Genomic DNA, 15,956 nt, shown 5'->3' with positions numbered 1-15,956 from the left:
ATCTCTCTAAAATGAGATAGGTTATTATAGACCTTGACATAACTTTCCTATTGCATTTTATTTTTCACTAATAGAAACCACAAGATTTGAGTTATGACCCTTAGAATATTGATCTCCAAACACACTTAAAACATCTTGGAGACTCTTCAGTATGGGGTAGTCTCAAACATTAAAGGCTCTCCATGGATAGAAAAAGGGTGTCACTAGGGTTCACCCATCCATCTAGAGATAATGGCACAATTATTTGATGCCAAGATTAGTGGTTTCAAAGCTACCCAATTATGCACCAATGAACTAAGGCACACTGTAAATTTTGGCATCAGGTGAGATCATTTCCAAATCTATAAAGAATGTGATAAATCCAAAATTAGATAGGTTACTATAGATCTTAATATCACCATCCTATAGCATTTGACATTTCATCGATAGCCCCCATGAGCTCTGAGTTATGACCCTTGGAAGATCGATCTCCAAACACACTTAGAGTATCTTGGAGACTCTTTAGTATAGGGTGGCCATGAATATTGAAGGATCTTTGTGGCTAGAAAAAGGGTTTCACTAGGGTTCACTCACCCATTCAAAGCTAATGACAATAATTATTTGATGCCAAAATTATTTTTTTCAAAGTTATACAGTGATTCAACAATGAACTGAGGCACACTCCAAGTTTTTTCATCAAGTGAGATTGATATGCAAAATCCAAATAGAATGTGATCTCTCTAAAATGAGATAGGTTATTGTAGACCTCAACATCACCATCCTATAGAATTCAATGTTTCACCAAGTTATGACCCTCAAAAGATCGATATCCAAATGCACTTACGGCATCTTGGAGACTCTTCGGTTTGAGGTAGCTGCGAATGTTGTATGCTCTATTCATCCAAAACAAGGGTGTCAATAGGGTTCACCTACCCACCTAGAGCTAATGGGGCTAATGATTCAATGCCAAGTTTAGTGATTTCAATGTTACATAGTAATGCACTAATTAACTGAGGCACACTAGAAGTTTTGGCATCAAGCGAGATCATCATGTTGAATCCAAGTAGAATATGATCTCTCTAAAATGAGATAGGTTATTGTAGACCTTGATATCACTGTCCTATAGCATTCAATGTTTCTCTGATAACTCCTACAAGGTCTAAGTTACAACCCTCAAAATATCAATTTCCAAACACACTTAGAGAATCTTGGAGAATCTTTGGTATGGGGTGGCCACGGACATTGTAGGCTCTCTATGGACATAACAAGGGTATCACTAGGGTTCACCCACCCATCTAGAGTTAATGGTGATAATGATTTGATTCCATGATTAGGGAATTTAAAGTTATGTAGTGATGAACCAATTAACTAAGGCACACTACAAGTTTTGGCATTGAGCGGGATCGCTATACCAAATCCAAATAGAATGTGATCTCTCCAAATTCAAATAGGTTATTGTAGACCTCAACATCACTATCTTATACCATATTATTTTTCACTAATATTCCCATGATATTTAATTTACGACCCTCAGAATATTGATCTCCAAACACACTTAGAGTGTCTTGGAGACTCTTTAGTACAAGGTGGTTGTGAACATTATAGGCTCTCCATGGTTGAAACAAGGGTGCCACTAGGGTTAGTATTAATTAAAAACATTATTTTTAGCTCCCTCGTGTTTTTGGCATTGGGCATAGTGCAAGTTTGGTGTTAGTTTAAGTAAAAGCATCATTTTTTAGATCCCTCCACATTAATTACATTAAGTTAAAACATTTTTGTTTCTTACATTAAATTAACAAGTTTATATTTACAAAATCTCAAGTGTTTCCTCATTATTACATCAATACACAACTACCAAAAATTGTAGTGTCAAAAATTGAAGTGTCAAAATTCGTAGTATCAAAAATAGAATATATTTTTCTTGTTTCCTCTCCTTATTAAGTTCTTATCTGTATGCACAACTACTCTTCATGATGTACGTACATTCCAATATCATAAAAAATATATTAGTAAATAATTTTAATAAACAAGATAATTATTGGTTGACCAAATCATTATGACCAAAAGAACATAAGAAGTAAATATACCTAGTCGAGTGTTCCTCTGGGTCCTCTCTTTGCTTTAGGGTCTCCAATAGGGTTTCATGATCAGCATTAGTAATAGTAAAAAGTTCTTTTACTTTTGGTCTCCCTTGATGCTTCAAAAACTTCACATTTTCTACTATAATAAGATTTTAATATATGAGAATTGTTTTGTTCTTCTGATAGTCTTTGAATGCGAAAATTATATTCCTTCTAAGCATGTATGTCCATAGCCATATTCCAATAATGAAAATTGAACTAGTAGGATATGTGAATCCATCATCATTTGTAATCAATTGTGCAAGAAATTTTTTACTTGTTACACAATATGCTAACCAATAAATTGATTTCTGATCATTTCCCTATGGTGAAACCAATGCAAAGACATGTCCTATGATGCAAGAGAATCCTGGGTTTCTTGGATATCTTGCATGTTTATTGAGTTACTTAGTTTTTGCTAAGGTCTCTTTTTTTTCCAAGTTTATAGTTGTTGCCAAGTTATCCTTTGGTTTTTGATTTAGAGAGGTTGAGTTCTTTGGTTGCTGAGCTTCCTTTGGTCATCGAGATTTCTTTGGTTGTCAAGCTTCCTCTACTCACTGAGATTTCTTTGGTTTTTGAGTTATTCCTTGGTTATCGAGCTTTCTTTGTTACCAGGTATTGTTGTGTTCATCGAGTTGCAACATTTTTTTGGATTCTTTGTTTACCGAGTTATCTATGTGCAATTTTTTGTTGAGGTTGACCTTTGCATTTAATGTAGTGATAGGTATCTGTTGTGATCCAAATTGTGGCTTATCCTAGCATTTAATATGAGAGTTTATTTTGGATGTATTTGCAATAGACCAACTTGTGGCCATGCATATATTTAAGGAAGTCTTTGGTAGAAATTTAGGAGGAGATTTAGAAGATAGAAGAGAAGAGAAGAAGTAAGCTAGATGCAAATTTTAATCGCTGAAGTTTGAATTTGATTGTAATGTGGTCATAACCTAGAAGGCCTTGAAATTGGGCATGTATTTGATTATTTGATGAATTTATGAAAGCATTTGTTACTCTATCTCCCAAGTCTACTATGAATTTGGTGTTTTTTTATGTTTTTTTTACTCTTGTAGGTGGTTTGGGTAACTGGGTGCACCTTTTGTCTTGGTTATCTCATCCTTCCCCACATCATCTTGGCTAAAGAAGATCTAATAGATGGTTATGTTCAACTAAAAATTCCATGTCATCATTTCTAATAAGAAGTATGATAGACAATGGAGTAAGATAATGTGGAGCCCATGTGTCCATCCACTCTCTCAACTCATAGTGATCCCAATCACACTAAAAACAACTTGGACAAAAGAAAGCTAGTTGTCCTATCAAAATGGTCCATTTACTAGAATTAAAGCTCTGAAATGAATACATTTTTTATGAACTCTAATAGTACCACAATATGATCTATCACCTCTGGAACCTTCCTCAACCAACCAAAAGATACCCTTGTGGTAATGTTGAATTGTACCTATCAACAATGTTATGAGAATCAAGAAGCTCCACTCCTAGAATCTTTAATTGATCCTTAACAAGATCTCTCTTCACACATACCCCTACTCCATCATGTTCCCCTTTCCCATGGTTGGGGAAAGGGGAACATGTGAGAATTCATAAATTGGCTTGTGCAATTATATGACCAAATGATATGTCAATCCATAGCAATGTCATGCTCCTATAAGAAATCAAAATAATTCTCAAAACAATATTGCACAAACTTGTGAGAGTGAGATCTATCATCACTCATGTAAAATTTTTACTCTCTAATTATTTTCCATGCTATTAGGGAAATATCTATATGTTATGTGGAAAAAAATAGCAATTTGAATGGAGTTTTAATATTGGGATTGTGTCTCATTTTGGGACTATAATGTGTATTTCTCTACAAAGTCAACAATTGATATAATAGTGTGAATGGGAAAAGTATCCTCACACATTCTAAATTGTTGATCCAACCATTGAGACCTTTGACTATGCCTTGCATACTTTTAGAAAATATTTCTCTTGAAATCTAAAATAAAACTAGCCACACTAATTTCTTTTGCAACCAATTCACATCTAGAGCCCTCACCTCCACTCTTTAATGTGTATTTCATCATTTCATATACCTTTTCTTTACTATTGTCTTCCCAAGATCTTGTTCACACCCCTCATGGAAATATGTGTCAAACTTGGATAAGCCACCACGTTCTGAACACTTATAATTTAAGAAAGCATTTCTATGAAATAAACAACCATCAACTCTAGGACATAAAAATTGGTGTAGCAACTATCTTGATGATTTCAGATGGAGCATAATAGTTCATGGTGCATAGAAAAATCTATATGATATTTGTAACATGCATTTTGAATCTTAAGTGACACACAATAAAATGGCTTCAAGGATTCAAAAGCCCTTTGTTATACATGAAATCTTGGATGACTCTTTCTAAATTATTTGAGCAAGATAGTTTGACTTTCCTCCAAACAATGTTTATGATGTGGCATGCAGTCTCAAATGCCAATTCTCAACTTCAACACATCTTTAGTATTGAGTGAGACTCTTGAGTTAGAGTGCCAAAATTGTATAATTTCTTGCTTCACATCATCAATTAGCTTCTTATCAAAAAGTGGAAGTTCCCACCAAAATCCCATATACCATTTTCAAGAGGATCATCAATTTCCTATCATCTAGTAAGTTCTCTTCTCAAAGTAGTATGATTTAGGTTCAAGTAAATAAAATTTTGTCTCATATATCTATCCTTTCTCAAATTATGACTTACCAAAGAGGTTGTAATAACCCTTTGAAAAGCTCTCTTATTCTTATCCCTTCTATTTTTTCCAATGCTATTGAGAGCATTGAAAAGAAACTCCACAATAATGACATTTCTTTCCATTTTTTTATTGACATGAATCTTCAATTTGGAAAGCATAGGTCTCATCTTTTGCATCTTTAATAAATTCTTTAAAAGCTGATGTTGCTTCACCACTTTTGTGTTGCCAAAAAAAAATCTTGTATAGTCTTGAAGGCCATAGTTGAATGGTTCTTTGTGATTTTTTTCCTTCCAAATTACTAATAATCATTTCATCTATTTCAATTATCCATTTTGGTGTTCTAGGACCTTCATTTTGGTTATAATTAGGAGATGTGTAACATTCCTATGCATTTTCGTTTTCAACATGGTCAATCATGGCATTTATATTGTGAACTAGTAAATTTTCATCCTCCAAATCTTCAATCTTAGTATTATCATTATCAATTGGTAAATTTTTATTCCCCGATAGAACATATTCATTTTTTGACTTTATGATTTCACCTTTGATCAATGCATCATCAAATTGAGTGACATTAACATACATTTTCTCTACCTTTAGTGATTCACCCTGTCTCTTTCCCTATATGTTGTAATATCTTCATTCGATACCTTCCTTTTGGATTTATCATTTTGACAACTATAATTCCCAATTTAGACAACATTACCAATCACTTTATCAAATCTTGTAGCAACTTTTTCAAATAATGAGCCCTAATCAAATTTATTTTTGCAAACCTATGAAAAAGCCAAAAAAACATGATTGTGAGGTTTGCAGTGAAAAAAAATATTTTGGTAAAAGTCTGGCAGTAAATAGATTTAGGTACCCAATTACATATCAGGTATCTGATAATATTAGGTATCCAATCCCAAATCAGATACTAGATAGATATTGGGTGCCCAAAATTTATGCCCAAAATGTGGAGGGAAATCAACTAGTGGGAAATTTATAGTCATGTATGCTATTCACTAGAGAACAATTATATATTATTATTATATAGAAATATAGTAATATATTATTATTATTATAATATAATATAATATTTATAATCATATAATATAATATTATAGTATTTATAATATATTATTATAATATAATATAGTAATACATTATTATTATAATAATATAATATAGTATTTACAATCATATATAGTGGAAAATAATTATATAAACATATAGAATTTACTTATTATATATTATTATACAGTATCTAGTTATTATATGATGTAGGAGCATCTAGTGGTGTAAGGGCAATCCTATATCACCCAAAAGTATGCTTAGTTTTAGTTTCTATTTAAAATGTTTTAATTTTTGGATAACCATTTGGGTCAAATAAAGATTCCAACTCTCATAGTTCTACTATTGGTTTTATGGGTTAGAGTTTTTGAGCACCTTGGGATACATGCCAATGTAGAAAATAGATTATTTTGTAATTTAGACATTATTATAATGAGTTAGAGGGTGTAAGTTGGAGGGACGATTATACTTGTAATTCAAAGAATTCTAGAAAAAGAATCAAGTCAAAAGGCTTTATGGTTTGAAAGTTATTGTAGTTTTAAGTTTCTTGGAGACCTCTTAAGAGCACTTCAAAGCCAGATTTGAGGTACAAAGTAGCCTTGTATAGGCCTAGAAAATGGAGGACAAGAAAATCTATCCATAGGGCTATAGAACACTTAGAGAGATTTTCAAAAATGTAAACAGTTTGTCAATCAGAGTCCCAGATCAAAAGTTATGCCTCCTAGAAGTTGGACTACCATTTTTGGATTCTTATAATTTTACACTGACTTCTAACATTTTTTAATAGAACCTTATGTTTTGGTGGTGGATTTCAATTGGCATATTCTAAAATTTATTCCTAACCCTAAACCTAATTTGGTTTACTTAAGGACATTTCTGGCATTGTAAAGGCAATTTATTGTTGGAATTTGGGAGAAGGTATTGTGAGAAGGGTTTTCTCCAGAATCTAATAACATTGGATGCCCATAGGGCATGTTGTGGAGTCTATTTTTTTTGTATTGGATGTAATAGAATATCACTTCTAATAATAATATTCCCCTTTTCCTATTGCATTCATTTTTGTCTTGGGTTGTGTCCCCATCCAATGGTAGTAGAGTAGGTTTTCTTGAGTTTGTAGATAGAGTGTCGATTGTGTGGTTGTGGATTTTGGTTCAAGAATATTCCTCCATGAAGGGAGCATGGTGGAAGGGCTAGATTTGTTACTCTTGAGATTAGAGCCCTCCAAAGACAACTCCAAGCATTACATGAGGAGATCCGTAGAGGGATGAATGCTACCGTAGGTGATGGAAGTGAGGAAGAAAATGAAGAAGAAGGAAATATTGGGTAGGAAGGGGAAGGAGATAGATAATTCCTAAAAAAGGTAGAGGAGAGGCTTTTTAGGGCCATTTCCAAGCTTGGAAAAAGGCCTAAAATTGATGTTGGCATGTTTTCAAGAAATCCAAACTCGCATGAGTTGATTGACTAGATCAATGAGCTGGAAGAATATTTTGAGTATGAGGATATTGGGGACCCTAATAGGGTTAAGTTTGCAAAGGCCAAAATGAAAGGCCATGCCAAAATCTAGTTGTAAGAAATTCAGTTGGAAAGAAATAGAAGAGGAAAGGATAAAATCACAAGATGGGATCACATAGTGGACAAAATAAAGTAGTAGTTCATTCATGTTGATTACGAGCTTGATTTGTTCAAGAAGATGCAAGGGTTAAGGCAAGTGAGAAAATTTGTCCAAGAATACATAGAGGAATTTTACCAAGTCCTTATTAGGGTGGAGCATGAAGAAGCAAACAAAGAGAAGGTTTCCCATTACCTTAGTGGGTTAAGACCTAGCATGGAGTTAAGTCTAGTTAGAATGACTAGCATTGAAGAGGCATACTAGTTTGTCTTGTGATTTGAGGAGAAGCTAAAAAAAATGTTTGATGGAAGGAAAAGAGGGCATAGTTGAGGAAGGGGTGGTGGTAGGTCATTTGGAAGCCAAAATGAGAACCAGAAGAAAAATGAAGATGTGGGTACTAGTCGAAATTAGAGGAGTGAGGGTTTCAACCACTCTTATGACAAAAAATTTGAAGATCAGAGAGGAAGAGGTGGAGGATGTGGACAAGGTTCAAGAAGAGGAGGCTTCTTTGTTACCTTTTTTCATTGTAATGAAGAAGTTCATCATGCCTTTGAATGCCCCTAGTGCCAAGGAAGGACACATAGGAGAGTTGATGGTCAAGCAAGGGTTGCTCATGTGGATGATGATGCACAGTCATCACATTCAAATGATGTAGAAAGAGGAGAGGTTCTAGTTAATGAAAGGTTCTTGCTAACCAATGAGACTGAACCTAGATAAACAAGGAGTTTTTCATATGAGGTGCAAGTGTGAGGGTAAATATTGTGATGTGATTGTAGATGCTGGAAGCATTGACAACTTGGTGTCAGAGGAGATGGTCTCAAAGCTAAAGTTTAAGAGGGAGAAATACCCTCAACCCTATTGGATTGCTTGGGTGTAGGGTGATCATAAGATCCTAGTTAGTGAGAAATTTTTGGTAAATTTCAATATTGGGAGTTACCATGATGAGGCTCTCTATGACATCATTCTAATGGATGTCTTTCTTTTATTGTTGGGAAGGTCATGGTAGTTTGATAGGCATGCTATACATGGTCATGTAAATACATATTCTCTAACAAAGGATGGATTTCACCACAATTTGAATCCCTTCATAAAGGAGGGTGAGAAGGTATGTAGTAGTGTTAGGGTATGTCTTGTTGATGGAAGAAATTTTTTGGATGGTTTGAAACATCAGCATGTGTGCTATGGTTTAATTCCTAGAAAATATAAGGAAGGTAGTAGTGAAATTCCACTTGAAGTTTCAAGTCTATTAAGTGAGTATGGAGATGTCATCTTTGATAATGTTCTAGAATGGTTGCCATTAGTAAGGCAAATTAGTCATCAAATAGATTAATACTTGGAGCTAGTTTGCGTAACAAGGTTGCTCATAAGATGACTCCTAATGAGACTAGGGAGCTAAACAAACAAGTTTAGGAGCTATTGAGGAAAAGTTTTATTCGAGTGAGCCTAAGTCCATTTGTAGTTCTTGTAGTGTTGGCACCAAAGAAGGATGGAGAGTGGAGAATATGTATAGAATCTTAGGCCATAAATAGAATAAACATAAAGTATCAGTTTCCTTTTCCAAGAAAGGATGATCTTATGGACTATTTGTGGATCTTAGCACTTCACAAAGATAGATCTCAAGAGTGGTTATCACCAGATATAGATATGAGAGGGAGATGAGTGAAAGACTACATTCAAGACCAAGGAAGGTCTATATGAGTGGTTAGTCATTCCATTTGGATTGACCAATTTGCCAAGGACCTTCATGCAACTTATGAATGAGATAGTAAAGAAATTTTTGTGAAAATTTGTTATTGTCTATCTGGATGATATTTAAATTTTTAGTAAGTCTTTGGATGAACATTTATTGCACATTCATAGTGTCCTTGAAAGGTTGAGGGAAGAAAAATTGTTGATTAATTTGAAGAAGTGTAGCTTTGTCAAAAATGAGTTAGTCTATTTGGGGTTTGTCGTATTAGCTTAGGGTCTCAAAATGGACCCAAAGAAGGTGAAGGTCATCTTAGAATGGCCTACTCCAAGGTTTGCAACTGAGGTAAAGATCATTCCATGGTCTAGCTAGTTTTTATAGGAATTTTAGTAGGAATTTTATTAGTATATTTGCACCCCTAATAGAAATAATGAGGGGGGATAGAAAAGAATTCAAGTGGACTACAGGAGTTGCAAGGAGTTTTGATTTGCTAAAGAAGAAGGTGATAGAACAACCCGTGTTGGCATTTCCTGATTTTAAAAAAGTCTTCCAAGTGGATTGTGATTGTAATGGTTGTGCTATTGGGGCTATATTGAGCCAAGAAGGTAAACCTATTGCCTATTTCAGTTAAAAAGTGAATGATGCAAAGAAGAAGTATTATGTTTATGATCAAGAGTTCTATGCAATAGTTCAGGCCTTAAAGAAATGGAGGCATTATTTGTTGCCAAAAGAATTTGTTTTGTATACTGATCATCAAGAATTTAAATACCTAAATAGCCAAGGTAAATTGAATTAGAGACATTTGAAATGGGTAGAGTTCACACAAAGCTATACATTTGTATTAAAACATAGAAGCGAAAGGTCTAATAGGGTTGTAGAAGAGACAACTATTGCTAACAATAATCTAGGTTGAAGTGGTTGGGTTTGATGAACTCAAGAATTTGTACCCTAGAGATCCTAACTTTGCAAAGGCTTGGAAGGGTTGTAAAGAACTTGTTACTCTAGAGAAGACCAAGTGGCTAGATTACATGATTCATGATGGTATGTTGTTCAAGGGAAGTCAATTGTGTATTCCAAGGAGTTCCATGAGAGAGAACTTGATCAAGGAGAAGTATAGTGGAGGGATGGTAGGACACTTTGGTCAAGATAAGACTATTTTCATTATTAGAGAACATTATTTTTGGCCTCAATTGTCATAGGATGTGAAGAATTTTGTGCAGAGTTGTCAAGTACGTCAAAAAGCCAAAGGATTTAGTCAAAATATTGGACTCTATCAGCCATTGCCTATTCCATCAAAGCCTTGGGAGGATGTAAGTATGGATTTTGTTCTTAGATTTCCAAGGAAACAAAGGGGTAATGACTCAGTATTTGTGATGGTTGACAGGTTCTCCAAGATGGCACATTTCACTCCATGCCACAAGACTCATGATGCAATGCATATTGCAAATTTGTTTTATAGAGAGGTGGTAAGGCTACATGGTCTCCCAAAAAGTATTGTTTTTGATAGAGATACTAAATTTGCTAGGTATTTCTAGAGGACTTTGTTGAAGAAGTTGAGGATAGAATTAAAGTTCAATTTTGCACATCATCCATAGACTAATGGACAAACATAAGTAGTGAATAGAAGTCTAGGCAATTTGTTGAGGTGTTTAGTAGGAGATAGACGCAAGGGATGGGATTTGATTCAAACACAAGAAAAATTTTCTTACAATAATTCTGTAAATAGGAGTACTAGTAGATCACCATTCCAAATTTTGTATGGAAGTAGTCCAAGGACTGCACGAGAGCTGAGGAAGATGGAGCAAGGAGAGAGGACAAGTTCTGAGGTAGAAGACTTTCACTAGTACATTTGACCCCATTTTTAGACCAAAATTTTTGACCATCTGTTAAAATGGGGTCAAATTGGTCGGAATAGGGAAGAAAAAATATGTTTTTTTTTTAATCCAAGCCCGTATTGGTCAAAATTTTGACCAACATGGGCTTCATATTGTTTTGAAAATTTAAAAGACCATGCCCTATTTCATTGTTATGCACACTCTACATTGTTATGCCAAACACGAGCTTCATATCTGGTCTGTCGAATGCTTAATCTCAAGGCAATAGTTGGAAAGTTGGGCACATCAGAGATCAGAGGATTGATCCAACTTGAACAATATTGATAATGCTACTATGAGTATCTAACTAGGCCTTTTCTTTTAATATTTTTTCTTCGATCATAACCATGTTTGAATGTCTTTGGCAACCTGAGCAGAACCCATTTGGGCAACAAGACACCACTTCAAATAGAGAGACTTATTCAGAGTTTGGTCGTGACTTAATAAAAGAGCTATGGCAAAATAGTGATCAAAAATATGTTTTGTGGATACCTTCCCATCTTACAATCTATGAAATGTAATGTATATATATTTTTGAATCATTTTTTATGTGCATTTTTAGCATCAAATTTTTGCATCATATTTTAAGATTCAATAGAAGTTTCAAATCATACTCATGATTCATCTTCAGATTTAATGAGAATGAGAACTTATCATGAAGTATTGATTCCAACCATCAATGTTTTAATTATGTCTTGATGTTTTTAATTGACCAGAATAGGGTTTTTTTTTTATGACCGAACACTTGAATTGATCTCCTATGCAAGAAAGTCTTCAAAAAAAGTGGGTATAGTTTGGGTATTCTTGGGGGCTTCTTGTTGATGTTATTGCTATGCCTATTTGGATTCAGAAGAAGATTCAAGTCTGCGGCATTAATGAAAGGTACTTTTGAGGTGATTATTTTTCAGTAAATTGTTCTTTCAAATGTCAATGAAAATTTTGGCTAGTTGATTATATAAGAGCTAATCACTCAAAAAGGAAATAAAGGGGAAAAAATTCCATTTATTTTTTCTTGTAAAATAAAGTCTTCTCTATACAAAATGTGTAATATTTTTCCCAAGCATCAATCAGCAGAGAATCTTGACACAGAGGTGTACTCTACTATCAGGAAGGAGCATGGAGTTTTTCTTAACTTGGAAAATATAAAGGCTGCAAATAGAAATTTTCATGATGATAACAAGCTTGGAGAAGGGGGATTTGGCTCTGTTTACAAGTTAACATAACTCTAACCACATTAAATATGCTATTAAATTGAACCAAGTTACTTCTTCATTCTCTACTAAACAACAATCTACAGACTATTTCATAGAGAATGAAAGGGTGGGAATATGTCCTGAAGTCACACAAAGCAGGCATTTTAATTTTGAATTTTAGGACTTTCATATATTATTAGAATACACTCTTGTACAATTGCTTGAAGTATAAATTCTCAAATGTTCATCGGCATATGTTCTACGGATACCTTCCCATACAAAATAATTTAGAACATTGATAGTTATGAGAGCTCCCCTACCATTATGTATGTGATACAGAGCCAAATTGGACATCTTTGTTCGAATAGACTACTAAAAGCTATATCAATAGCTTTCAATGAGAGTCATATTTGGACATCAATGTAAAATACCAACACAATGTACAGAAACATATGTAAATTCATCCATTATTAACCATAAAGGTTTTGAGTCAGTGAAAAATATACCTTCTTTTTAGTAATCAAATGCTCAACTTCAACAAGTGACAAGTTGACAAGCTCTAAAATCTCTGGTAGCCAAGTCAGATTTAGCTTTATTGTTTTGACTAATCCTTCAAGATGGAGCATGCCACGAAGCCATACAATAATACCCTTTGAGTACTTCTCAATATTTTTTATTATGGCATTACTTGAATCCATCAGTGTTTTGTGTTTTGTGTAAGTAGTTTCTTTCTTGCTAGCACCTTCATACTTTTTATGCCTAGCCAAAATTTTGACAAAAGGTTCTTCATGCCCATTTTTTAAGCATAGAAGAACACAATTTTAAAAAATAGCAATGTGTCTAGGATAGACAGGGTCAATGATTTTTTTATTCATTGTCCAAAGTCTGTCCCACTCCATTAGATTTAGATTTTTTGATTTTTTGATGCTCCTTGAAACAAAAGTGCCTAAGAAAACTTAGATTTATAATTTTAATTGGTATAGGTTATAAGAATCTATATGGAAACTATAGAAAATTAAGTGAAAAAAAAGGTGTTCCAAAGAAAAAGTCCAACATTTAAACTTGTGACAAAATGAATTGCTTTAAGGCCTCTACTGTCAATCCCCTTTGCAATGCTCCATGCACTATTGGGAAGTGAGGATCATCCCAACCCTCCACTTTTTCATTATCTACAAACCGCTATAGTTTTTTCTTGCTTAGGAGAGTATAAGCAAAATTCAAATGGCTAAAATCCCACACATGCATTTTCTGCAAACCCATGTCTTCTAAGACCCTATAATATTGTTCATTATGATCATGGTACTCACTTGACCAAAGAGCATGTGTCACACCTTCAATGCTATCCACATATGGGCATGCAAAATCATATGTTGGATATATCTTGTATTTAGATCTAACATGGTGATGGCAGACAGGATTGCATCTATAATAAATAGGATCTCGCAATTTTTTGTTAACATCTTGCATATCTAGCTTACCTCTTAGACAACATTGCATCCCCCTCTTAGTAGCATCAATCATTTCTTTCCACAGACACATATTTTTCTCCATAGAGTTATTCCTATTGATGGACTCAATTCCATCCATTATCTCTTTCTGCATCTACTATCAAGGTGTGTCATCCACATATGCCTTCCCCTTAGATATAAATTTCTTAGCCATTTCTACTAACTGCGGAAAATAATTTGAAGTGTATGTAGGTCCTTCTCCTTTAATGCCTAGCATATCAAGGTCATTCAATATGTTCTCTACAAACTTTTTGCTTTCTTTAGTAGGGTTTCTATCATCAAAGTGTATAATCAAGTGCTCTTTATACCTTTGAGAAAAGTATTGGTTTAAATAATGAGCTTTTTCATGTCCAATATGAAGATATCCACTCGACTCAGGAGGAAACTGAGTACAAACTTTCCCAATTTCTACATCTGGTAGATCAGTGTCAAAAGAACCTTCCTCCTTTGCTTTCTCAGTGCTTTCACTTTTGATACCATTAGGCTCACTTCCTTTCAAACTTACTAACTTTTTCTTACCAATTCCTCTTCTACCAACATATTTATCAGCTACTTGACCAAGTACTGGATACTCTGACAATATTGAGTTAAACCATCTAGCTAAACTTTGATATTTCTTTGATTTGTGGATACCTTCCCATCTTTTCCCCCTTCTATTTGATGACTTCTTCTGTATATGTGTGCGAAGGGATAAGGAAGTCGAGCCTTTCTTATCTATTATTTACTGATTTAGTTTAATAAATATTTAATATTGGTATTTTGTAATGACCAGCACATGCACCTATAAGGTGCAATGATGATGCTGATAGCTAGATATGTTGTGTGGTATATATATTGCTCAAGTTAGATATGTTGTGTGCTATGTATCCTTCAACAATGGAGTGAAGTTTGGAGTTTTGGTTGTTGCTTTTTTTTCATTCAATTATTTTAATTATAGATGATGCAAAAGTAAATTAAATATGTATGGGTACAAGTTGCAATTTACACCTATAAATTTATGTGTAATGTCCTCAGAATAAATATTTCTTACACATAGTTTACAACACACTTGTTGTTCTCATTTGAATTTATCACTCTGTGTTGTATAGTATGTCTTCAAACATTTGTAACTTGTAAGGTTGAAAATATATTTTGTGCCAAGAAAAATACAAAAGAAAAATTTGAATATTTATGGATGCAAGTTGTAATTTATGTTGGAAATGTCCTTTCAATATATATTGGTTACACAATATTTATAGTAGACTTTCTGCTTTGGTTGAATTTGTCACTCTATCTTGTATGGTAGAGTCTTAAAAAAATGTGTGACATGAGTAGGAAAATTATGTCATGCTTAGATTATTTTTAATCACCAAATGTTTTGGTTCCCCATGCAACACTCTTACATAGCATGGAACCACCACAAAAATTTCAATTTTTCCAAGTCTAGGTTCTCAAGATTTAGAAATACTCCCAGTATCTTTAGAAAAAGGAATAGGCCGCTACTGGGCCATTCTTGACCGGTCAACTGATTATAGTATCTTTAGGAAAAATGAGTAGATTGCTACAGGGGCCATTCTTAATCGATCAACTAATTACAATATGTTTAGGAAAAATGAGTAAGTTACTATAGGAGCCATTCTTAATCTGTCCACTTTAGCAATGGTCCTAGGTAAGCATTGCCTCTTAATGGAGAGTGAATTACATATGGAAAAAGTTAATCTAGACAAAATTTGATGTTCTTGGTTTATATCTATTTTGTGATTTTCTATTTTTGAGCTAGAATAAAATTTTAGTTGCAGGTCAAGAATAATATGCCTGACAACTGATATTGCTGAAACATATCATAATATAACTGGAAAGTTTTGTTACATTTTCTTGATTGAGAAGTAAAGAGATGATGCATTCCTGGATCTGATATTTTGAAAGTGATTTTTTTTTTTCCTTTTGCCTGTTTTCTTGATTATGTCCATGTGCAATGCTTCACATGCATCAACTATTTAAAAGCTACATGTTTAAGTCTTTTGGAGAAAAAAACCTTAATTATAGTTTTGAGAACTAGAGTTTGACCAATTTTGTTTAGGAATCCCTCTTTTTTTTTATTTTGCAACGAATCTCATATTTGCAAATTTAGGGTTTTACACAATTATCTAGGGTTTAAAGTGTGTATAAATTTCCTACACAAGATGGTTCTACATATTTGAATTCCTACTTA

General features: G+C 33.8%; 1 pseudogene; it reads right to left on the bottom strand.

The window, feature by feature from the left end:
* The window catches only part of LOC149568376 (glutamate--tRNA ligase, cytoplasmic-like), a 119,742-nt pseudogene that overhangs the window by 80,099 nt on the left and 23,687 nt on the right, over window positions 1-15,956 (bottom strand).

This window comes from Cupressus sempervirens, chromosome 3 (genome assembly GCF_028749045.1).
Source record: "Cupressus sempervirens isolate cs-2001-9-10 chromosome 3, ASM2874904v1, whole genome shotgun sequence".
NCBI classification, from domain to species: domain Eukaryota; kingdom Viridiplantae; phylum Streptophyta; class Pinopsida; order Cupressales; family Cupressaceae; genus Cupressus; species Cupressus sempervirens.
The sequence above is the reverse complement of the archived record's forward strand: the minus strand, read 5'-3'. Positions and strand labels throughout refer to the sequence as shown.